General features: G+C 46.2%; 1 protein-coding gene across 1 annotated transcript in view; it reads left to right on the forward strand.

Annotated features, from left to right (window-relative positions):
• Positions 1-26,559, forward strand: part of LOC134534396 (uncharacterized) — a 110,175-nt gene that overhangs the window by 61,476 nt on the left and 22,140 nt on the right. The window lies entirely within an intron of this gene.

Consider the following 26,559-nt stretch of genomic DNA (forward strand, 5'->3'; position numbering starts at 1 on the left):
TCTAGCACGCCTGTACTCTCTTCTCCTGCACCTGGTCTCAGTCAGGGTCCTGTCTAGCATGCCTGTACTCTCTTCTCCTGCACCCGTTCTCAGTCAGGGTCCTGTCTAGCATGCCTGCACTCTCTTCTCCTGCACCCGGTCTCAGTCAGGGACCTGTCTAGCATGCCTGTACTCTCTTCTCCTGCACCTGGTCTCAGTCAGGGTCCTGTCTAGCATGCCTGTACTCTCTTCTCCTGCACCTGGTCTCAGTCAGGGTCCTGTCTAGCATGCCTGTAATCTCTTCTCCTGCACCTGGTCTCAGTCAGGGTCCTGTCTAGCATGCCTGTACTCTCTTCTCCTGCACCTGGTCTCAGTCAGGGTCCTGTCTAGCACGCCTGTACTCTCTTCTCCTGCACCTGGTCTCAGTCAGGGTCCTGTCTAGCACGCCTGTACTCTCTTCTCCTGCACCTGGTCTCAGTCAGAGTCCTGTCTAGCACGCCTGTACTCTCTTCTCCTGCACCTGGTCTCAGTCAGGGTCCTGTCTAGCATGCCTGTACTCTCTTCTCCTGCACCTGGTCTCATTCAGGGTCCTGTCTAGCATGCCTGTACTCTCTTCTCCTGCACCTGGTCTCAGTCAGGGTCCTGTCTAGCATGCCTGTACTCTCTTCTCCTGCACCTGGTCTCAGTCAGGGTCCTGTCTAGCATGCCTGTACTCTCTTCTCCTGCACCTGGTCTCAGTCAGGGTTTTGTCTAGCATGCCTGTACTCTCTTCTCCTGCACCTGGTCTCAGTCAGGGTCCTGTCTAGCATGCCTGTACTCTCTTCTCCTGCACCTGGTCTCAGTCAGGGTCCTGTCTAGCATGCCTGTACTCTCTTCTCCTGCACCTGGTCTCAGTCAGGGTCCTGTCTAGCATGCCTGTACTCTCTTCTCCTGCACCTGGTCTCAGTCAGGGTCCTGTCTAGCATGCCTGTACTCTCTTCTCCTGCACCTGGTCTCAGTCAGGGTCCTGTCTAGCATGCCTGTACTCTCTTCTCCTGCACCTGGTCTCAGTCAGGGTCCTGTCTAGCATGCATGTACTCTGTTCTCCTGCACCTGGTCTCAGTCAGGGACCTGTCTAGCATGCCTGTACTCTCTTCTCCTGCACCTGGTCTCAGTCAGGGTCCTGTCTAGCATGCCTGTACTCTCTTCTCCTGCACCTGGTCTCAGTCAGGGTCCTGTCTAGAATGCCTGTACTCTCTTCTCCTGCACCTGATCTCAGTCAGGGTCCTGTCTAGCATGCCTGTACTCTCTTCTCCTGCACCTGGTCTCAGTCAGGGTCCTGTCTAGCATGCCTGTACTCTCTTCTCCTGCACCTGGTCTCAGTCAGGGTCCTGTCTAGCATGCCTGTACTCTCTTCTCCTGCACCTGGTCTCAGTCAGGGACCTGTCTAGCATGCCTGTACTCTCTTCTCCTGCACCTGGGCTCAGTCAGGGTCCTGTCTAGCATGCCTGTACTCTCTTCTCCTGCACCTGGTCTCAGTCAGGGTCCTGTCTAGCATGCCTGTACTCTCTTCTCCTGCACCTGGTCTCAGTCAGGGTCCTGTCTAGCATGCCTGTACTTTCTTCTCCTGCACCTGGTCTCAGTCAAGGACCTGTCTAGCATGCCTGTACTCTCTTCTCCTGCACCTGGTCTCAGTCAGGGTCCTGTCTAGCATGCCTGTACTCTCTTCTCCTGCACCTGGTCTCAGTCAGGGTCCTGTCTAGCATGCCTGTACTCTCTTCTCCTGCACCTGGTCTCAGTCAGGGTCCTGTCTAGCATGCCTGTACTCTCTTCTCCTGCACCTGGTCTCAGTCAGGGTCCTGTCTAGCATGCCTGCACTCTCTTCTCCTGCACCTGGTCTCAGTCAGGGTCCTGTCTAGCATGCCTGTACTCTCTTCTCCTGCACCTGGTCTCAGTCAGGGTCCTGTCTAGCATGCCTGTACTCTCTTCTCCGGCACCTGGTCTCAGTCAGGGTCCTGTCTAGCATGCCTGTACTCTCTTCTCCTGCACCTGGTCTCAGTCAGGGTCCTGTCTAGCACGCCTGTACTCTCTTCTCCGGCACCTGGTCTCAGTCAGGGTCCTGTCTAGCATGCCTGTACTCTCTTCTCCTGCACCTGGTCTCAGTCAGGGTCCTGTCTAGCATGCCTGTACTCTCTTCTCCGGCACCTGGTCTCAGTCAGGGTCCTGTCTAGCATGCCTGCACTCTCTTCTCCTGCACCTGGTCTCAATCAGGGTCCTGTCTAGCATGCCTGTACTCTCTTCTCCTGCACCTGGTCTCAGTCAGGGTCCTGTCTAGCATGCCTGTACTCTCTTCTCCGGCACCTGGTCTCAGTCAGGGTCCTGTCTAGCATGCCTGCACTCTCTTCTCTTGCACCTGGTCTCAGTCAGGGACCTGTCTAGAATGCCTGTACTCTCTTCTCCTGCACCTGGTCTCAGTCAGGGTCCTGTCTAGCATGCCTGTACTCTCTTCTCCTGCACCTGGTCTCAGTCAGGGTCCTGTCTAGCATGCCTGTACTCTCTTCTCCTGCACCTGGTCTCAGTCAGGGTCCTGTCTAGCATGCCTGTACTCTCTTCTCCTGCACCTGGTCTCAGTCAGGGTCCTGTCTAGCATGCCTGTACTCTCTTCTCCTGCACCTGGTCTCAGTCAGGGTCCTGTCTAGCATGCCTGTACTCTCTTCTCCTGTACCTGGTCTCAGTCAGGGTCCTGTCTAGCATGCCTGTACTCTCTTCTCCTGCACCTGGTCTCAGTCAGGGTCCTGTCTAGCATGCCTGTACTCTCTTCTCCTGCACCTGGTCTCAGTCAGGGTCCTGTCTAGCATGCCTGTACTCTCTTCTCCTGCACCTGGTCTCAGTCAGGGTCCTGTCTAGCATGCCTGTACTCTCTTCTCCTGCACCTGGTCTCAGTCAGGGTCCTGTCTAGCATGCCTGTACTCTCTTCTCCTGCACCTGGTCTCAGTCAGGGTCCTGTCTAGCATGCCTGTACTCTCTTCTCCTGCACCTGGTCTCAGTCAGGGTCCTGTCTAGCATGCCTGTACTCTCTTCTCCTGCACCTGGTCTCAGTCAGGGTCCTGTCTAGCATGCCTGTACTCTCTTCTCCTGCACCTGGCCTCAGTCAGGGTCCTGTCTAGCACGCCTGTACTCTCTTCTCCTGCACCTGGTCTCAGTCAGGGTCCTGTCTAGCACGCCTGTACTCTCTTCTCCTGCACCTGGTCTCAGTCAGGGTCCTGTCTAGCACGCCTGTACTCTCTTCTCCTGCACCTGGTCTCAGTCAGGGTCCTGTCTAGCATGCCTGTACTCTCTTCTCCTGCACCTGGTCTCAGTCAGGGTCCTGTCTAGCATGCCTGTACTCTCTTCTCCTGCACCTGGTCTCAGTCAGGGTCCTGTCTAGCATGCCTGTACTCTCTTCTCCTGCACCTGGTCTCAGTCATGGTCCTGTCTAGCATGCCTGTACTCTCTTCTCCTGCACCTGATCTCAGTCAAGGTCCTGTCTAGCATGCCTGTACTCTCTTCTCCTGCACCTGGTCTCAGTCAGGGTCCTGTCTAGCATGCCTGTACTCTCTTCTCCTGCACCTGGTCTCAGTCAGGGTCCTGTCTAGCATGCCTGTACTCTCTTCTCCTGCACCTGGTCTCAGTCAGGGTCCTGTCTAGCATGCCTGCACTCTCTTCTCCTGCACCTGGTCTCAGTCAGGGACCTGTCTAGCATGCCTGTACTCTCTTCTCCTGCACCTGGTCTCAGTCAGGGTCCTGTCTAGCATGCCTGTACTCTCTTCTCCTGCACCTGGTCTCAGTCAGGGTCCTGTCTAGCATGTCTGTACTCTCTTCTCCTGCACCTGGTCAAAGTCAGGGTCCTGTCTAGCATGTCTGTACTCTCTTCTCCTGCACCTGGTCTCAGTCAGGGTCCTGTCTAGCATGCCTGTACTCTCTTCTCCTGCACCTGGTCTCAGTCAGGGTCCTGTCTAGCATGCCTGTACTCTTTTCTCCTGCACCTGGTCTCAGTCAGGGTCCTGTCTAGCATGCCTGCACTCTCTTCTCCTGCACCTGGTCTCAGTCAGGGTCCTGTCTAGCATGCCTGTACTCTCTTCTCCTGCACCTGGTCTCAGTCAGGGTCCTGTCTAGCATGCCTGCACTCTCTTCTCCTGCACCTGGTCTCAGTCAGGGTCCTGTCTAGCATGCCTGTACTCTCTTCTCCTGCACCTGGTCTCAGTCAGGGTCCTGTCTAGCATGCCTGTTCTCTCTTCTCCTGCACCTGGCCTCAGTCAGGGTCCTGTCTAGCATGCCTGTACTCTCTTCTCCTGCACCTGGTCTCAGTCAGGGTCCTGTCTAGCATGCCTGTACTCTCTTCTCCTGCACCTGGTCTCAGTCAGGGTTCTGCCTAGCATGCCTGTACTCTCTTCTCCTGCACCTGGTCTCAGTCAGGGTCCTGTCTAGCATGCCTGTACTCTCTTCTCCTGCACCTGGCCTCAGTCAGGGTCCTGTGGCTGTTCCTCGTCCACTCTAGCATGCCTGTACTCTCTTCTCTATCATCTATCTATCATCGTCTCTATCATACACCTTATTCTTGTAACAGCTTCCTCACAACCTTATCCTGCCTTGAATGCCTGTATTCTCCTAAACCTAATGTCAGTTCGGAACCTGCTGCTATTTCTTGTCCTGTCTATAATTCTTTTATTCTCCGACACCTAGTCTCACTTAAGGACCTGTGGCTTAAATCTTTTATAATTATGTTCACCAAATTGTCCTGTTTAATGTGCCTGTCACAACATGAACCTAGTCACTATCAAGGCCCTGCGTAACAGTATGTTCACACCTTGCTCTGTGTAGTACCAGTCATCTCATACATCTAGTCTTAAATCGAATACCTGCGGCCTTCTCCTTGTAACAATGTAATCACCACCTTGACCATTATATTGTGCCTGTATTCACATACACGTTGTCCTAATTAGAGACATGTGGCTTCATCCTTGTAACAGTATGTTCGCTTTTGTCACATCCAGCATGCCTGTCATAAACTGCACCTGGTCTCTATCAAATACCTTTGGGCTTTTCCTAAACAGTGTCCTCAAAACCTTGTCCAGTCTAGAAACCCTGTATTCACTTACACCTAGTCCAAATTAGAGACCTGAATTTATTGCTTGTAAAATTTAGTTTACTACCTTGCTTGTATAGCATCCCTGTCACCACATGCACCAAGTCTCTATCCAGGACCTGCTGCAATTTCCTTGTAACAGGGTCATTACCACCTAGTTCTCTCTGATATCCCTGTATTCATAACCACCTAGTATCTATTAGGGACCCGTGGCTTATTCTTTGTAACAGTATGTTAACCACCTAGTCCTTTCTAGCGTGCTTGTCTTCTCCTGCACCTAGACTCTATAAAAGACCTGCGGCATTCTTCTTGTAACAGTGTCCTTACGACCTAGTCGTCTCTAGCATGCCTGTATTCGCCTACACCTAGTCTTAATTTTAAACCTGTAACTTATTCCTTGTACATGTATGTTCACCAAATTGTCCTGTTTAGCATGCCGGTAATAAAATTCACATAGTCTCTATCAAGTACCTGCATCCTTCTCCTTTTAACATCGTGCCAAAGAAATTATCCTGTCTAGCATACCCTTTATCATCTACACCTGGTCTTTATCAGGGACCTCCAAGCTTTTTTTTAGTAATGATGTACTAACCACTTTATCCTGTCTAGCATGCATGTTATTTTCTAAACTTAGTTGCCATCAAGAAAATACGAACTTCTCTTTTTAACATTGTGCTCACCACTTTGTCCTGTCTAACATTCCTGTTATTACATACACCAAATCTTAATCAAGGAACTGTGGCCTTATACTTGTAACAATTTGCTCACCAACTGGTCCTTTATAGCTTGCCAGTCATCACCTACTACCAGTCTTCATTTAGGACCCTCGTCCATTTTCTTGTTACAGAATTTACACTACCTTGTTCTGTCTTGCATGCCTGTTATATACACCTAGTCTCAATAAGGGACCTGTAGTTTTCTCCTTGTAACAAATTGTTCACCACCTTGTCCTGTCTACCATCCATGTCATCATCTACACTAATATGCATTTAGGATCTGTGTACTTCTTGTTACAGTTTTCTCACCACTTTGTCCTGTCTAGCATACCTGACATAACCTACACCTAGTCTTAGTAAGTAAACTGTTGTTTTCTCCTTGGTCACCTCCTTCTCCTGTCTAGAATCCCTGTAATCACCTAACCTAGTCTTCATTTAGGACATTCGTCCATCTTCTTGTTACAGTGTCCTCACCATGTTATACTGTCTAGCATGTTTGCTATTAACTACACCTAGTCTAAATCAGGGACTTGTGGCATTCTACTTGTTACACTATTCTCACCACCCTGTCGTGTCTAACATTCCTGTCATCACCTACACCTAGTCATTATTTTGGACCTGCATCATTATGCATGTTACAGTGTCCTCAATACCTAGTCCTGCCTAGCATGCCTGTCATCACCAACACCTAGTCTTCATTTAGCACCTTTGTCTTTCTCACTGTTAAGTTTCCTCATCACCTTGTCCTGTCTAGCATTCCTGTCATCACCTACAAATTAGTCTCATTTAAGATGCTACGTCATTCTTATTGTTACAGTGTTCTTAACACCTTGTCCTCTGTAGCATGCCTGTCATCACCTACACCTAGTCTTCAATTAGGCCCCTGCATTATTCTCCTTGTTACAGTTTCCGTTCCACTGTGTCCTGTCTAGCAATCCTGAAATTACTTACATGTAGTCTTAATCAGGGACCTGAGACTTTCTTCTTGTAACTGTTTGCTCACCACCTTTTATGTTTTAGCATCCCTGTCCATACTTACAATTAGTCTTAATTTAGTATGTGTGTCCTTTGCCTTGTTAGTTTCCCCAACACCTTGTTCAGTCTAGTATTCCTGTCATCGACACACCTATTTTAAATCAGGGAATTTTGGGTTTCTCCTTGTAACAGTTTTCACGACATCTTGTCCTGCCTAGTATGCCAGGCTTCACCTATACCGATTCTAAATCAGGGACATTTTGCTTTCTCCTTTTTACAATTTACTCACCACATTGTCTTCTCTAGCATCTCTCTCATCACCTTTAACTAGTCTTCATTTAGGAAATGCATCCGTCCCCATGATATAGTTTCATCACCTTTTCTTGTCTAGCAGTGCTATCATCACTTACACCTATACTTATCAGGGAACTATGGCTTTCTCCTTGTAACCGTTTTCTCACAAACTTTCCTCTCTAGCATTACTGGTATTAACAACACCTAATCTTCAAATAAGTCATTCGTCCTTCTTCTATTTACAGTTTTTTCACCATTTTTCCTGTCAACCATGTCTGTCATCACATAAACCTATTCCCAATAATTTACCTGTGGCATTCTCATTGTAACTGTAACTTGCTTCCTTGTACTGTCTTGCTTGCATGCCATAATCTACAACTAGACCTAATCAGGGACCTGCGGTTTTCTTGTAATATTTTGATCACCATTTTTGCTTATTACCATGCCTTTCACCAACTACAATTATTTTTTCATTTAATATTTTGTGTTTTCTTTGTTACATTTTCCTCTTCACCTTGTACTGTCTAGCATGCCTGTCATCACCTACACCTAGTACCCTGGGGCATTCTCCTTGTAACACATTGCTCACGACGATGTCCATTCTAGCATGCCCAGCCCACCTACACCTACTCTCCTTCAATGACCTGCTTTCTTCTCCTTGTTACACTTTCCTAATCACCTTATGTGTATAGCATGCCTGTCATCACCTATACATATATTCCTTCAAGGACATACGACCTTCTCCTTATACAGTATCCTCATCATGTTGTCTTGTCTAGCATGCCTGTCATCTCATCTAGCATGCCTAGTCTTATTTTAGACTTCATGCTTCTCCTTGTTACGGTTTCCTCACCATTTATGCTATCCATAATTCCTATTATCACCTACACATAGTCTCATTCAAGGATCAGAGTCAATCTCCTTGATACAGTGTACCCAACACTTTAGTCCTGTCTAGCATGACCATCGTTACTTACACCGAGTCTTTTTCAAAGACCTGCATCCTTCTTATTTTTACAGTTTCCTCACCACCTTGTGTTGTTTAACATGCTTGTCCATACCTACACCTAATCTTCATTTAGGTCCTGCGTCCTTTTACTTGTTTAATTTATTTACCACCTTTTCCTGTCCAGTATGCCTGTCATCTCCTGTACCTTGTTTCTATCAAGTAACTGTGACCTTTTTTTGTAACAGTGTCCTTACCACCTTCTTCCATCTAGTGTGTCTGTATTCACCTACACCTATTATTAATTGGCAAACTGTGGCTTTTTCTTTTAACAGTATGTTTACACATTGACCTGTCTAGCATTTTGTCATCTCGTGCACTTAGTCTCTATCAAGGACCTAAGCCTTCTCATTGTACCAGATTCCACACCACCTTTTGTGACTAGCATGCCTGTATTAAGCAACACATAGTCTAATTTGGGTACCTGTGGCTTATTCCTAGTAAAAGTATATTTACTATCACCTTCCATCTAGTTTCCCTGTCTTCACCTGCACCTAGTCTCTATCAATGATCTGCGGCCTTCTTCTTGTAACTTTGTCTATACCACCTTATATTGTCATGCATCCCTGTGTTCATGTAAACCTAGTCTCAATTAAGGGCCTGTGGCTTATTCCTTTTAAAAGTATGATTACTACTTTATCCCTTCTAGCATCCCTGTCATCATAGTCTTATTTAGGCCCTCGTTTTCTCCTGGTTACATTTTCCTCAACACCTTGTCCTGTCTAGCATTTTTAGCATCATCTCCACCTAGTCTTAATTAGGGTTCTGTGGCTTTCTTTTTAAAAGTTTTTTACTATCTTTTCCTGTCTAGAATGCCTGTATCAACTACACATAGTCTCCATCAAGGACCTGCATCATTCTCCTTGCTGCAGTTTCCTCACCACCTTGTCCTGTCTAGCCTGTCTGTAATCTCCTACACTTAGTTCCCTTCAAGGACCTGCGTCCTTCTCCTTGTAACAGTTTGCAATCCACATTGTTACCTCTAGCTTGCCTCTCATCACCAACACCTAGTACTAATCAAGGAGCTATTGCTTTCTCCTTGTAACAGTTAGCTCCCCATGTTGTCCTGAATAACATGCCTGTATTCACCTAAACATCGGTTCCTTCAATTACCCGCGTCCTACTCCTTGTTATAGTTTCCTCACAACTCTATACTATCTGGCATGCCTGTCATCGCCTGCACCTAGACTTAATCAGGGACATGTGGCTTTCTCCTTGTAATAGACTGATTACCACCTTTCCTATCTAGCATTTCTGTCAACAACTACACATAGTCACCTTCAAGGACCTGCATCCTTCTCCTTTACAGTTTCCTCATATCCATGTCGTTACTATCTTGCCTGTCATCACCTATGCGTAGTCTTGATTAGGCACCTGTAGATGTCTCCTTGTAACAGTTTGGCAGAAATTTGTCCTGGCTTGCATTTAAACTTAACCAGGGAATATTAGCTTTCTGCTTGTTAAGGTTCGCTCACTACCTTGTCCTGTCTATCATTCATATCATCACTTACACCTAGTCTTTTTTAAAGAACTGTGTTGTTTATTGTGTCAGTTTACTCACCGCCTTTTCTATTCTAGCATGCCTGTTTTTATTTACACATGTTCTTTATCAGGGACCAGTTTATTTCTACTTTTAACACTTTGTTCACCACCTTTTCCTATCTAGTTATCCTGTCATCAACTACTCTAAGCTCCTTCACAGTCCTGTGTCTTTATCCTTGTTACAGTTACCTCACCGTTTTGTCTTTTCTAGTTTGTTGACATTATGTAAACCTAGACTTAATCAGAGACTTTGTGCTTCTCTTTCTAACAGTTTGCTCACCAACTTTTTTGGTCTATAACTAACCTGATATCAGATATACCTAGTCATCTTTAAGGATCTGCGTTCTTTCCTTGTTTCAGTTTCCTCACCACCATTACTTTCTAGTATTAATGAAATAACCTACACAGAGTCTTCATCAAGGACCTGCATCCATCTCCCTGTTACAATATTCTCATCACTATATCCTGTCATGTATTCCTGTCATCACCCACACCTATTCTACATTGAGGACCTACGAACTTCTCCTTTTTTACAGTGTCTTCACCAACTTGTTTTGTCTAGCATGTATGTATCACCTACAGCTAGTCTTACTCAGGGATCTGTATCTTTCTCTTTGTAATGGTTTGCTCACCACATTTTCCTGTCTAGCATCTTTGTCATCACCTACAAAAGTCTTAATTTAGAACCAGAATTCTTTTCCTTAATAGAGTTTCGTCATTACCTTGTTTTTCTAGCATTTCGTCATAACCTACACCCAGTCTTATACAGGGACCCATGACTTTCCCCAATAAAGGTTTGCTCACCACCTTGTACTGTTTAGCATTCATTTTATCAACTACACCTAGTCTGCTCCAAGGGCCTGCATCTTTCTCCTTGTTAAAGTCTCCTCACTACCTTGTCATTTCTAGCATACCTGTTTTAAATAACACATAGTCCTAATAGTTTGCTCAACACTTTGTCCTGTCTAGTATTCCTGTCATCGTCATCAACTACTCCTAGTCCTATTCAAGGACCTGCGTCTTTCTTCTTTTTAAAATTTTCCTTACCATTTTTTATATTCCAGCTTGCCTGTCATCACATTCCCCAGAACAAATCAGAGACCCTTGGCTTTATCCTTGTAACAGTTTGCTCACCTTGTCATGTCCAACAATCATTCATCACCTTCACCTATTCTTAATCAGAGACCCATGGTATTCTCCTTGCAAAGGTTTGCTCACTACCTTGACCCATATACCATGTCTGTCATCAACTAAACATAGTCTCCTCCAAGGTCCTGCATCAGAATCCTTCTTTCAGTTTTCTCACCAATTTGACCTGTTTAGCATGCCTGTCATCACCTACACCTAACTCCAACAAGTACCTACTTCCTTCTGCTTGTTACAGTTGACTCATCACCTTGTCCTGTCTGGCATGCCTGTCATCACCTACACCTAGTCTTCATTTAGGACCTACATCCATCTACTTCTAACAGTTTGATCACCACCTTATCCTGTCCAGCATTACTTTTTTTAAAACCTACTATTGTTTCATTTAAATACCCACATTCTTATTTTTGTTACAATATCCTCAGACCTTGTCCTGACTAGCATGCCTGTATTCACTTACACAAAGTTTAAATCATTCACCTGTTGCTGTCTCCTTGCAACAGTTTGCTCACGACCTTTTCTTATCCATCATTTCTGTCATCACCTACACCCAGTCTGCTTCAAGGACTGAATAAGTCTCCTTTTAACAGTTTCCTCACCACCAAGTCCTGTCTAGCATCCCTATCATCACCTACAACTAATCTTCATTTAGGACATCTGGCCTTCTCCTTCTTACAGTTTTCTTTCCACCTTGTCCTGCCAAGGATGCCAATGATCTCCTGCACCTAGTCTTTATTTAGGACCTGCTTCCTGTTGCTTGTTGCAGTTTTCTCATCTTCTTGTCTTGTCTAGCATGACTGTCATCACCTACACCTAGTCTCCTTCAAGAACCTGTATCCTTCTCCTTGTTACATTGACCTTACCACCTTGTCAATTAGAGCAAGAATTTCATCATCTACACCTAGTCTCCTTCAAAGACCAGCATCCTTCTCCTTGTTATAATTTCCTTGCCACATTGTCCTGTCTAGCATGCCTGTCATCAATTATACCTATTCTCCTTCAAGGACCTGTATCCTGCTCCTTGTTAAAGTTTTCTCACTACCTTGACCTTTCTAGCATGCCAGTCATCACCTACATCTAGTCTTCATTTAACCATGCATCCTTCTAATTGTTACAGTTTCCTTTGCACATTGTCCTGTCTAGCTTTTCTGTTATCACCTACACCTAGTCTCCTTCAAGAACCTTCATTCTTCTCCTTGTTACTATGTCCTAATTACCTTGTCTTGTCTGGAATGCCTGTCATAACCTGCACCTTGTCTTTATCAAGAATCTGCATCCTTCTCCTTATAACATAAGTTCACCACCTTATACGGTCTAGCATGCATGTAGTCACCTACACCTAGTCTCCATTAGGGACCTGTGGCTTTATCCTTGTAAAATAAGTTCACTACCTTGTCCTGCCTAGTATGTCTGTCATCTCCTTCACCTAGTCTTTATCAATGACCTAAGGCTTTTCATTGTACCAGTTTCTTCACAACCTTGTTCTGACTATTGTGCCTGTATAACCTACACATAGTCTCATTTATGGACTTGTGGCTTATTCCTTTTAAATGTATATTCACCACCACCTCCTGTTTAGCATTCCTGTCATCTCCTGTACCTGGTCTCTATCATTTATCTGCGGCCTTCTCCTTGTAACAGTGTCCTTACCACCTTGTATTGTCTTGCATTACTGTATTTACCTACACCTAGTCTCAATTAGGGAACTGTGTCGTATTCCTTGTTAAATTAAGTTCACCACCTTGTCTTGTCTAGCTTGTCATCTCCTGCACCTAGTCTCTATCCAGAACCAGCAGCATTCACCTTTAAATGGTGTCCTCACCTGGCACTGTCTAGCAAGCCTGTATTTCCTTCACCTAGTCTTTATCAAGGCCCTGGATTCTTATCCTTGTCCTGTCTACTGTGCCTGTATTTACCTACACATTCTCAATTAGAGACTTGTGGCTTTATCCTTGTAACACATTGTTCAGCACTTTGATCTGCCTGTCATAAACTGCAGCTAGACTCTATTAAGGATTGCAGGCTTCTACTTGTAACCGTGTCACCACCATATTGTCTTTCTAGCATGCCTATATTCACCTAACATTGTTCTCAATTAGAGACCTTTGGCTCATTCCAATTAAAGGTATGTTCACCTTGTCATGTCTAGCATGCCTGTCATTCACTGTACCTAGTCTCAATCAATGTCCTGTGGCAATGAAATTGTAAGTATGTCCTCACCACCTTATCCTGTATATAATGATTGTAATCACCTACAAATTGTTTCAACCTGTGGCTTATTCCTTGTAACAGTATGTTTACCACCTTCTCATTTCTATAATTCCTGTATTCACCTACCTTCAGTCTCAATTAGGGACCTGTGGCTTATTCCTTGTAAAGGTATATTTACAACCTTGTTTTATTTTTCGCGTGTGTGTTATCCACTGCACCAGTCTCCATTAATATCCTAAGGGCTTTTTCTTGTAACAGTGACCTCACCACATTGTCCTGACTAGCATGGCTGTATTCACACTAGGACCTGCGTTCTTCTCCTTGTAACAGTATGTTTACCACCTTGTATGCTCTAACATCCTTGTCATCATCTGCACCTATTCTCAACCAAGGACCTAATACCTTCTCCTTGTAATAGTTTCCTCACTGCCTTGTCCTGACTAGCATCCCTATATTTACCTACACACATTCTCAATTAGTTAGGTACCTGTCGCTTTATATTTGTAACAGTATGTTCACTACCACCATAAATAAAAATATAAAAATTACAAAATAATAAAAATAATTATGATAGTAATAAAATAAAAATTAAAAACCAAAAAAATTAAGGAAAATTACAAAAAAATCTGGCTTGTGCTAGAACTCTTCCTTGTAACCAAAGGAGAAGTTCACAAGCTGGCAGAAGCAGTTTTTTGTACATTTTAGATATTTTTTTTGTTTTTAATTTTTATTTTAATTATCATAATTATTTTTTATTATTTTGTAAAATTTATATATAATTTTTTTTCTGTGATTTACTAGTAGGCCTACTGATTAAGGAAAACTTGTGTTAGTTTTCCCCGTGTGCTCCTGATTATTCCTGCCAAAATTTACATGGTATTCTTCATGTGTACCTCATTATTCCTATCGAGACTTCTGCTGATGTTCTCTGAGTGCTTCTGGTTATTTCTGAGGAATCGTTCTCTGCGCGAAAATTTTTTAACTTAATGAGTACGCAATTTTTTATTCAGTTACATTTAATTTGTGAATTTTTGCTACCAAATTAAACCTAGCTATATTTTTTATCAGGTGAAATTCAAACAAAAAACATCCATTACTCAGTAAAATAATATGCATTGAGAGAGCTGAAAAGTACTATCATGCAAGACGACTTCTTTCTCCTTGATGTCTAGCAAAGCCTTCCTTCTCTTGCGACCGTTAGTGAGCATCCTGCATCCCATATAAAAAATTAATAAATAATTTTTACCTCAACACAACACGTGGCGATATCTGTTGGCAAGAATGGGGACTAATAGCAACAATTTCTTTTGCATGAAATAAATTAACTCTCGCGGCTGAATGGAGTCCAACACTGTTAGGGCCATGCAGTTTGATAGTCTCGTAGACTTGTAACCATGTAGTCCCGTAGCCTCGTAGACTTGTAACCATGTAGTCTCGTAGCATCGTAGACTTGAAGCCTCGTAGACTTGTAGCCTCGTAGCCAGTTGAAGCCTTGTAGCCTTGAAGTTCTGTAGTCTCGTGGCTTCGTAGCCTCTAGTCTCGTAGCCAAATAGTAGCTAGGCCTAAGACAGCTGGAGCCAAAGACAGCTGAAGCCAAAGACTGTTGGAGACAATGACTGTTGTGACGAAAATACTTTTTGGAGCCAAAGTCCTTTTGGAACCAAAGACTGTTTGAGCCAATGACTGTTGTAGCGAAAAGTATTTTTTGGAGCCAAATACTTTTGGAGCAAAGGACTGTTGGAGCCAAAATAGTTTCGAGCCAATGACTTTTAGAGCCAAAGTCTGTTGGAGCCATAAGACTGTTGGAGGCATTATATCCTATCGTAAATTGTCGATTGCATCCTACTGAGTTGAATGTTCGTGAAAATGTACGTCCTTTTCTTTAAAAGTACGTAGTCAAGCCTGTATTAGCATATCATACTGATGATATTGTATCACACCAAGTTTAATTTTCATCCAAATGTGCTTCCTTTTAGTCAAATGAGTGTCCCGTGTGTGTTCATTGTGTGTAATGTGTACATTGCATGTCTAGTGTGAATTGTGTTTATTCCGTGTCAAGTGTTTGCATTTCGTATTCAATGCGTGTATTTTGTGTACATTGCGTGACTAGTGTGTGTATTGTGTGCTCATTGTGTGACCAGTCTGTGTATAGTTTGATGAATGCATGTACAGTGTGTGTCATGTGTGTCCAGTGCATATCCTGTGTCCATTGCATGTCCTGTATGTGTACTGTGTGGCCATTGAATGACCTGTATGTGTATTGTATGTGTGCTCTGGGTGTTCATTGTGTGTTTTGTGAGTCCATTGCATGTCCTTTGTGTACTGTGTGACCATTGTGTGTTCTGTGTGTGTATTGTGTCTTCATTACATGTCCTGGGTGAGTACTGTGTGTTCATTGTGTGCACTTTGTGAGTTATGAGTGTTTGTATTGTGTACTGTGTGTTCATTGAATGTCCTGTGTGTGTACTGTGTGTTCATTGCATGTCCTGTGTGTGTACTGTGTGTTCATTGCATGTCCTATGTGTGTACTGTGTGTACATTTAATATTTGTCTCACAAGTTATGCCTTATTTTCATTAAGTTATCTAGCCTTTGTATGTTCTAAACACAGGGACGTAACTATAAAACGACAGACGAGGCTTGTGCCCTAGGCACCGCTTTTGAGGGGGAGGCACTAAACAGGCAGAGAAAGTTTTGGTATAGATAATTACTTGAATATCATAATGTTAGATCATAAACAAAAATTTTGGAGGGAGATCAACTGATTTTTTTATATTGAAAGGTACATACATGTATATCGTCAAATATTTAAAAACTGGTATATTTCGCGTACTAATCAACTTGCGATGTATTAAAAATGAAATGACTGCAAATAAATATATTTATTTACCTTCAAAGTTGTATCAAAAATACTTGGAATAGTGGACTTAATATGTGGTGGCGATATTAGGTGTTGTCAAGTATTGAAAAAAAAGGGGGGGTGAACGAATATGAGTTCTTGCCCTGGGTGGAAAATAGTGTAGTTACGTCCTTGCTAAAACACTCATTTTTTTTTTTAATTTAAAGTGACCGTGAAGTTATTGTAATGTTTGCGATAACACCATTGACTGCAAAAATATTACAATGTATACAATGTAACAAATGTGTATGAAAATACTAAATAACTCAACTAAGTTTAATTTTAATTTTTCTAAAATATTAAATTGCAGTAAAATTAGCTGAAGCTCTTACCATGATTTCATTTTGACAATAAAATTATCCATTGTGCGGTGTTGTCACCATATCATAAAGTTTGTTTTGTAAATGTAGATTCACAATCATAATTAAATTTAATTGTGTTTACTACTTTAATTTTTTTTTCTTTTTACATAAATAAATTAAGAAAAAAAAAATTTTTTTTTCCATTGCAAACATTATTACTACACAACTAAAAATATAGCCACCAATTTCAAATCTTTGTTAATTTCCTCTTCCTTGACAGGTGCCATAGGTGTCAGACAACGAATCCATGTTACCATCAGTGCATCAATAACTTTAAACCTATCATAAAAATTACTTCAAAGATAGGGTTTAGCCACCATTTTAAGAAGTATACAACTTGGCATTGTTGTATGGACATGTAAGCGTGTGGCAGAAAGCAGCCGCAGTGTCCGGTAAGAGCCTCCTAGCCGCCTGGCGACAGCTCTGACCTAAAACAGAGTATCGCGGCGACCAGCAGGACTGCTAAATATAGAGCGTGCCGTCTGGGGCACTGTCTCTAGCTGCCAGCCGCGACACGGCCCTCTGCTCTGGTCAGCAGCGCAGTCATGCCCTTCTTGAAGCATGTCTCAAGCATTACTCTAACTGTGAACATGCCTCAGCATCAGCCTGCCAATCACCACACAGTCATCACAGTCACTTGTTTGTGTCTCATTACCTACTGAGTGCATGTCAGAGGTACAGCCGTCTAGTTTAGTGCTCTTATCTCGAGCTGCCAGCCGACACACAACTATCAGTCTGTTGTACATATCTCATATACTATTGAGGGCATGTCTAAGGGAAAGCAGCCTACTTTAGTGCCTGTTATGCGGGTATAATCTGAAATAATAATAAAAATACTCACATAACACTTTTTAACAATACTGATTTACACAAGTGTTAAGTATTTTTGTTTTTGGTTTTAAACAACACCTAACCATTTACTAACCTTAGAGTTTAAAATTTCGCAAACTGGTAAAATTATGGTTGTAATTTTCGTGAGTATTATTGGTACCCAAAATAATTTATTACCTATGATATATTTATATTATATTTATTTATTTCTAAAACATAATTAATAACCTTAAAACCATACTTACCCGTTTTCAATCTTATGGTTTATTTTGTTTTGACGTAAGGGAAGGGGGGGGGGGTTTCGGATGGACGAAAAGGAGTACCTAATTTGGGCGCCACCACGTGGGAGGGCACGTGGACCCGGCTATGAACTCTCAGCTCAGGGTCGTGACGTGACCCGTGTGGGGATAGGCTAATCTCCCCCCTCGTGCGTCGTGTTCGTGGGCTCTTGAGGCGTCCCACACGCCTCGGAACTCAGGGAATTATACACGTGACCACTGAACCACACATTCTGAGTTAGTGATTTTATTACCAGCGAACTTGCACAGGCGAATTATTACACGGCACGTTACAAAAATGTTAAAAGAGTTTTACGTAAAGTACTAAAAAACACCGTTGCGATTTATAGACTGACCAGGTCACCGCGTGGCCTGGCCTCGAGAGTCAATCACGTATTACGCGTACGAAATATCCTTAAACGGAAAACAAACATTTAGGCGAAAGAGTCTACCACCTGGAGCAGGCCTCGAAGAAGTTACAAGGATTTAGATTTATTTAAAGATGCGACGGAAACTAATGGATCAGTGAACAAAAGAGATGAAGTCGACGAGGTGCGCGGATCGCTCATACTCCAGGCGGCGAACGGAAACAGACTGACGAGACCAGAGCATCATGGCCGGTGGGAAGGGTTAAGTTCCCGCTTTGTAACCGAGCAGCCATCCGGTAACATACTTAATCAAACAAATATTATTTAAAAAACAAACATAATTTAAGTACACTTATTTATAATTAACAACCTTTAGTTATGGTGTTATTTCTTATTAAAGTTTAAAAACTATTGGCGGGTAGTTCTACGGATGCCCGCATGGGGCGCTGCGCCGTCCTTACTTACTAAAACTTGAGGCGTGACAATCAGGGATATTTTATTACATAAAAAGGTTTATACATTATGTTTATTTCAATAAAAGAAAGGGGTCGTCGCACCGACTCTAGCACCGCCTCTTGCCGGGCGCCCAACGCACACACTCACACGCACGGGGCGGGAGGTTTGTATATAGGGTTGTGGTGGGAGGAGAGGGGGGTCAGTTGCGGCGTGACGTGGCACATCGGGCTAAGGGAGGGCGTAACCCCGGTCGACGTCAATTGCCCCCCCCCCCCTGAAGGAGCCCGATGTGACAATTCTACGGTGTCCGGCGTGTTGTAGCATCGGGGCGGCGCCGCGGCTCGCCGCGGTCGTAGGTAGTAGCATGGCGCGGGGGTGGGGGCCTCCGCCTCCCCCTCCGCACTCTCCAGCCTCGTCTCGGACGTGTCGGGCTCCGCTGGCTCTTCTACGGTGACGCGGAAGTCGGCCTCGGCCAGTGACAGGTGCAAAGGCCACCTGGGTGTGTCCTCGTCGGGTGTCTCCGGGCGGGACGGGGCGTCATCCGGCTCCCACACCACGGGGTCCGGTGTCGGTGACCGAGTCGTTGTTCCTTCCCTATGTTTTTTTCCCGCTCGCGGAGTTCCGTCGCCTAGCGTTCCTCGCCAGTGAACAACCGCCGTGGCGCGATGCCATGCATGATCGCCGTCGGCCGTTGTGGTTCGGGGAATCCTCGGAAGTCTCCTCCTGCCTCACTCGTCGGTGTCACTGGGGTCGACGTAGTTTGGACACTTTCCCTCTCTGATACTTGGTACGCAGGATTCTCCGGTTCGGTGTCTGTTTCGTCTGGCCCCTCATCCGCTATCCTTATGGCGTCTCTATGATACCTCGCCGCTCGCCCAGACGGGAGTCTCACTACCACAGTGGTGATGCCTATGGTCTTAACTACCGGCATGGGTCCAACCCATTTAGGTGCCAAGCCAGCGCAGTAGTTGCGATTCCCTGCTGAGAGCGGGTGAAGGCGTCCGTAGACCAGCTGACTGGGGTTTAATGAAGAGGGCGGGCGTGTCGTAACCGGGGTGATTTTCGCCTGGTACGCGGTTTGGTGTCGCCGGGCGGCTTCGTGCGCCTCCGCCAGTTCCCGTGTCCTGCGCTCGGGGCTCTCCTCCGCGGCTTCCGGACTTCTGTCGTCAATGCGATACTGTCCGGGTAAGGGAAGATTACGCCCTTGTACCAGTTTAGCAGGCGTTTCACCCGTGGCTGCATTGACCCGTCGGCGCACACAGAACATAATTTCGGGTATGTGCGTGTCCCACTGGGAGTGATCCTCGGCTAACCGGAGGCGTAGTTGGGCCTTAATTTTTTGGTTCCGACGCTCGGTCGGATTGGCCCTTGGGTGGTACACCGGCGTCGTGTGCGCGATCACCTGCCATTTTCCACACAGCCCTGCCCAACGTCGCCCCACAAATTGCTTGGCGTTGTCAGACAACAGCACCCTCGGGTAGCCCCAGCGTGGGAAGAACTCAGTTTCGAGTGCGTGCGCAATGGTGCCCGCACGGGCGTTAGGTAGTGGGTAGGCCTCTACCCACCTGGTGAAGCAGTCGGTCACCACCAGGAGGAACCTTTTTCCCCTTGGGGAGCGAGGGTACGGTCCCATTAGGTCTAAGGCAACCGTGTGAAACGGCTCAGCGGGCCGCCACAGCAGCTGTTATTCCGCGCCATCGGAGCATCGTGTTTTGTGTCGCTGGCAGTGACGGCAGCGACGCACGCTATTTCGCACATACTGGCTCAGACCTGGCCAATAAAACATCTCGCGAATGGCCCTCGTAGTCTCGTCCGTGCCTGGGTGTCTGGCCAGCCGATTAACGTGCAACATCTGGAATACCTGACTGCGGGTTTCGAGTGGTGCAAATGTCCGCAACGGTGTTTCGCTCCCAGCGGGCCGCGCTTGTAAACAGCCATCCACAACGCGGTACCCCTCGCGCAAACACTCGTGACTGCTGCGTATTACTGCCTGCGTGTGTTCGTCCGTTAGTTGCACAGTGCGCACGTACTCATCAATGTTATCTATCTCGGCCCCTGGTGGGATGGTAGGGGGACCCCCTGATCAATGACGCAGATCATTGCCTGGTGTTCCGCCGTGTGAGGTTCGCAGGCGCGCCGGTCTCTTGCTGGCGGTAAGAGCTCGTCCCATAAGGCATCGTCCCGAACTCTGACCGTATGATCGGGGTTTCGAGACAACTCGTCCGCAAGTTCGTTAGTTTTTCCGGGTACGTGTTCAACCGTGAATTCCAGAGATTGTAGCAACATTGCCCACCATGTTAACTTGGAACCGCGTCCTTGCATCGTCGCTAACCACTTAAGACACTGGCTGTCAGTGCGTAGCAAAAAGTGCTGTCCTTCTAGGTGCGGCCGGTATCGCAGTAGCGCCCATACTACGCAGAGGCATTCCCGCTCGTTCACACTGTAATGCCGCTCCACGTCGCCGAACTTTGCACTGGCGTATTCTATGATTCGCGGCTCGCCCTCGTCGCCGATCTGTAGCAAGATGGCACCGATGCCCTCCTGACTCGCGTCGGTTTGTACGATGATCTGTCTGTTCGGGTCGAGTCGGGCCAGCAGGTGACACTGGCTGAACCTGTACTTAAGCTCGTCAAAGGCGACTTGTGCGGCATCTGTCCACTTAAAGGGGCGCTTAGGTGACAACAGGTCTGAGAGCGGCGCGGCTACGAGTGAAAACCCCGGTACAAATGCTCTGAGCCAGTTGGTCAGCCCTAGGAAACGCTGTAGCTGTTTGCGCGTGCGAGGTGGCAGTTTGTTCGCAATCACTTCCAGCTGTTTCTCTGTAGGTCGGTTACCTTTATCATTCACGACAAGTCCCAGGAAGTCGAGCTCGGTAGTACCCAGGTGACACTTCGCAGTGTTACATGTCAGATTATGTGTGGCGAGCCATTCCAACACAAGTGCCAGGTGGTGGGCGTGTTCCTCCCAGGTTTGCGACCAGATGATGATGTCATCTAAATACGCAGTGGCGAATTTACCGGCATAATCATCGAGCATGCGCGTCATCAACGTTTGGAACGTGGTGGGGGCGTCCTGTAAACCAAATGGCATGGCGCAAAATTGAAAATGCCTTCCGTCCGGGATGGTAAAGGCCGTTTTCGGACGGTCCGCGGGTCTGATTGGCACTTGCTAGTAACCTGCCTTTAAGTCCAGCGATGAAAAAATCTTGGCATTCCCCAACCCAGCTATAGTGTCGGCAATGTTCAGGAGAGGGGGCGGGGCGTTGATGGTTACCTTATTCAACGGCTTGAAATTTACACAGAAGCATAAAGTACCATCCTTCTTTTCTGCTAGAACTATCTGTGAATTATATGGACTCTCGCTGGGCTCGATTATACCGTCGCTCAACATCTCCTGCACCTGGGTAAGGATGGTCTACCTGCCCACGTGTCCGTAACTCCCCGGGGGAATGAATATTGGTTCGTGCGGAATAGTCGGTATGGCGTGTTCTGCCATCGTCGTGCGTCTGAGTGGGTCGGCTGTCGCGAACACTTGGCTCTGGTGGTCGAGTACACTCTGAATTCTTGCCCGGTGACAGGGGGTACACTATGCTGCAAATCGTCGAGACTGACCTTGTGATCCGGTGGCGGTAGGGGGCGTCCGATGCCGTGGACGGTGCGCCGCCCCTGGACGCCGACGTGTAGTCGTCCCGCTCGTACCTCGATGTTGGCGTTCTGCTCGCACAGCCACGGCAGCCCCAGGATGACGTCGTCCCGGAGGCCGTCGACCACCAGGGCCGTCGTGGTAGAGTTCTGGTCTCTGATGCTGATGTAGAGCGTCGCGACGCCCTGCGTCTGGCAGGCGTCGTCGATGCTGGCAAGTTGGAGCCGACCCGGCCGAGCCTCGAACTGCGCGGTTCCCACATGCCTGGCAGCGATGCAATTGTGACTCGCAGCTGTGTCGATAAGGGCGTCGGTTGCGCGGCCATTAACCAGGATTTGGACGCGGAGTAGTTCGCCATTGTCTATACCCACGTGGCCCAGACTGGGCCCCCCCGTGTATGTCACTCGGGTCTCGTCCTTCCAGGGCAGTGCGGGGGGGAAGGGTTTGTTTACTCCGCTGCCCCCTGCCGGCCGTTTCCCGGCCGCTCGTCCCAGACCTGCCCCGCACGCGGTGCATTCCGCACCGGGCAGTCGAAGTGCCAGTGACGTATGCCGATCGGGCAGGAGTGGCATTGAGGGAGTGGTCCCTCACCGAGGGCGCGTCCCCTCCAGGTGGCCGGCTGTCGGTCGTGGTCCCGGCTGTTGTCCCGCGGCGCGGTGTACAGCTCCACGGCCGTGGTGTCCGCAGAGTGGGTTGGGCGTTGTCTCTACGTGGCTTCCGGTCGTGCCGTCCTCACCGCCTTTAGATCTTGTTCGAACAGCTCGTGCGCATTGGATGAAGCTCTCTGCCGTCCTCTGCGTTGCGTGGCGTAGGTGCGGGCGTAGTTTGGGGCGCATCAGCTCCACAGCCATCTCGATCATTTCGTCCGGATTGCCCGTCGGGAACAGTCTTTTGAAGAGACGGATTTTCTTGATTAGGAAAGTCTCTGCCGTCTCCGTCGGGCCCTGCTCCGCACAGTATAGCTCTGAGCGCACCTTCATCTCGGCCCGCGTGTCGGCGAAGCGCGCCTCGAAGCGACGGTTGAACTCCTCCCATGGCACGTCGTACTCTCCCATTACTGTCCACCAGGTCTTGGCGTCTCCCTTCAGCGCTTGTCCGACGCGACCCGCCCACTCTGCATCCGGTACACCGTAGCGGCTTAGTCGGTCGCGGCAGCTCTTTAGGAATTTCTCCGGGTGATCGCTGCTCCTCCCGGCGAACTCGGGTAGCTCCACGTGTCCCACCGGTGTCGTTCGGGCATGTGACGTCACGGCTACTGTCGTGGCTGTGGTGTCCGCGAGACTACAGTTTCGTGCCCTTGGTCTGACGTCACTGCATCTGGTACAGAGGTACCACCCGTCCTTGAAGGTTGCGTGTTCCGCATCGCCGGCGCACTGTATATGTTTGAACGCCCGGCAGTTCGTGCACCATCCACCTTCTTGTGCCTTTCCTGGGCAGTTAGGTTCCGTACATCTTAAAAACTCGACCAGGACCGGGACTGTTTTGGGTGCGAAAGTGTCCGTGCGTAGTTTGCATGATCCCAGGCAAACGCAAGTGTCTGACCACGTGGCGCCTGTAAGCCCGCCCACGTGGCGTGGCCATGTGCTAGTTCACGCAGTACATCTCGCTTAAGTCCAGAAGGGGTTTCGCCCCGGCGGTAAGTCCCTTGAACTCTTACATGGTTGCAAGTGCAGATGTAACGCACAGTACCTGTATGAAGTGTCCAGTCGTCTCGCGGTAGAATTCCCGGAAGCCCGCACGTGGCGATAACGTGGTTGGTCGGCCGGCCGGCCGGAGTACTGTTAGGCAGTCCGCGTGCACAATGGTTGTTATTCCGCGCGTTCTGTAGCACAACCGCACAACTCACACATTCTGTTTTTCGCCGATCCTTGCCTAGCCCCACGCTCTCGGGCGCCACTTGTTGTAGGTTTTTTTTTCGGATGGACGAAAAGGAGTAATTTGGGCGCCACCATGTGGAAGGGCACGTGGACCCGGCTATGAACTCTCAGCTCAGGGTCGTGACGTGACCCGTGTGGGGCTAGGCTAATCTCCCCCCTCGTGCGTCGTGTTCGTGGGCTCTTGAGGCGTCCCACACGCCTCGGAACTCAGGGAATTATACACGTGACCACTGAACCACACATTCTGAGTTAGTGATTTTATTACCAGCGAACTTGCACAGGCGAATTATTACACGGCACGTTACAAAAATGTTAAAAGAGTTTTACGTAAAGTACTAAAAAACACCGTTGCGATTTATAGACTGACCAGGTCACCGCGTGGCCTGGCCTCGAGAGTCAATCACGTATTACGCGTACGAAATATCCGTAAACGGAAAACAAACATTTAGGCGAAAGAGTCTACCACCTGGAGCAGGCCTCGAAGAAGTTACAAGGATTTAGATTTATTTAAAGATGCGACGGAAACTAATGGATCAGTGAACAAAAGAGATGAAGTCGTCGAGGTGCGCGGGCCGCTCATACTCCAGGCGGCGAACGGAAACAGACTGACCAGACCAGAGCATCATGGCCGCCAGGAAGGGTAAAGTTCCTGCTTTGTTACCGGGCAGCTGTCCGGTAACATACTTAATCAAACAAATATTATTTAAAAAACAAACATAATTTAAGTCCACTTATTTATAATTAACAACCTTTAGTTATGGTGTTATTTCTTATTAAAGTTTAAAAACTATTGGCGGGTAGTTCTACGGATGCCCGCATGGGGCGCTGCGCCGTCCTTACTTACTAAAACTTGAGGCGTGACAATCAGGGATATTTTATTACATAAAAAGGTTTATACATTATGTTTATTTCAATAAAAGAAAGGGGTCGTCGCACCGACTCTAGCACCGCCTCTTGCCGGGCGCCCAACGCACACACTCACACGCACGGGGCGGGAGGTTTGTATATAGGGTTGTGGTGGGAGGAGAGGGGGGTCAGTTGCGGCGTGACGTGGCACATCGGGCTAAGGGAGGGCGTAGCCCCGGTCGACGTCAGTTTTTTTTTTCATAAAATGTAAAAATTTTGGCTGGTAGTTTTTCTATGTTTATTATTTGTGCCCACTTTTTTTTTTGTATTATGCTTGATTAAATTCAAAGTAAAATTTATTTATCTTAAAACAATATTCACTTTTTTTTCGTCCCTTAAGACTAGAATTTCACAAAATGGTACAATTGTGGCAGATAATTTTGTGTGTTTTGTATTGGTCCCTTGTATCTTTTGTTATGCTTGGTTATCTTAGGAGATATAAGTATTATATTAAAAGCATATTTACCTCCATTTTACCCCTTAGCGGTGGAATTTCACAAAATGGCAAATATTTAGTAGGTTGTTTTTTATGTGTATTATTAGTACCAAATTTTAATCATGCATTTTATTTTATTCTGAGATATAATTATTATTCTTAAATCCATATTTTTCTTTTTCATCCCTTAGGGTTAGAATTTCAGAAATTATAATAATTGTGATTGTTTGTTTCCGTATGTTTATTATTAGAACCCGATATAATTTAAGTTTATATAGTTCGGAAATGTAATTAAAAAATCTTAAAAGCCTATTTATCTCTTTTTCCCTTCTTAGAGGTTGTATTTCGCAAAATATAAAAAATTTGGTTGGTAATTTTCGCATTATTATTATTGGTACCTACCCAATATCAATTATTACGAGTAGTATATAAAAGGCCATTTTGGCGCTGGTTCCTGGTTCTGGAGCCGAGAGCCGGTCAATGACCCACCACTCTGATGTCACGGTGGACATATTGAATGATGATATCATAATTGCAATTTTCTTTATGGTCGCCATCTTGGATTGTGATGTCATGGCGGCTATCTTTGATGACCTTTACTATTGATTTTGAATCATTGACCTTGAACTTTGACCTTGACCATGACCTTCAAATATGAATTTGACCTTGACCTTGACTTTTAATATTAAACTTGACCTTTAACCTTGACCATGGCATTTAACCTAAACCTTGAACATTGATCCTAACCTCCGACCTCAGTCGCCATCTTGAATTCCGACATCATGAAATCGAATGTCCCACTCCCAGAATGTTGCACTTTTTGTGCCCGCCATCTTTGATTCTAGAACATTGTAATTCCCGTTACGGACGCCATCTTTTTTTTCATCTGCTAGAGGCCATCAACTTGGATGATGTCGTGGCCACCATTTTTTTCTGTTCTGCTGGAGGCCGCCATCTTGGATTCTGTCATCTTTGTTTTTGGTGTTTGTTCCTAGATATCACCAACACATAACTGTGTCTCATGCACATAAAGTCAAAGTTCAATTACCTGCCAATGTTGTTGTGGTCCATATCGGAATATTAAAATTAAATCTCTATACAGAATACAATGGAAGCACTATGATTCAAACCATCACCTCTCTGACCTATTGGATGGAAAACATACGCCTTTAACCGTACAGCCATCGAGTCAATTAGCAGACCAACAATTAAATAAGGTATTTATAAAAATAATACACATAAGTGGATTTGTAATTTTTTAGTTTGATTGAATAATAAATATCATCATCTGTTTGAGAGCGAGCCGCCATATTTATTTTTTCAATAGGTACATGCTACCTGGAGTGCTACTTAACACATATTCACCTGATAGAAAGCGCTACCGCCATATTGTTTTCAGTAATCGATACAATGAGTGCTAGTGTCACATAGTACACATTCCATCTGCTAGAGTGTGTTACCGTCATATTAGTTTAATTTTTACCCGCAAGAGTGCAGGAATCATTTATTGCCAGGACGCCTGCCATCTTGTC

Source organism: Bacillus rossius, chromosome 7 (assembly GCF_032445375.1).
Source record: "Bacillus rossius redtenbacheri isolate Brsri chromosome 7, Brsri_v3, whole genome shotgun sequence".
In the NCBI taxonomy this organism is placed as follows: Eukaryota; Metazoa; Arthropoda; class Insecta; order Phasmatodea; family Bacillidae; genus Bacillus; species Bacillus rossius.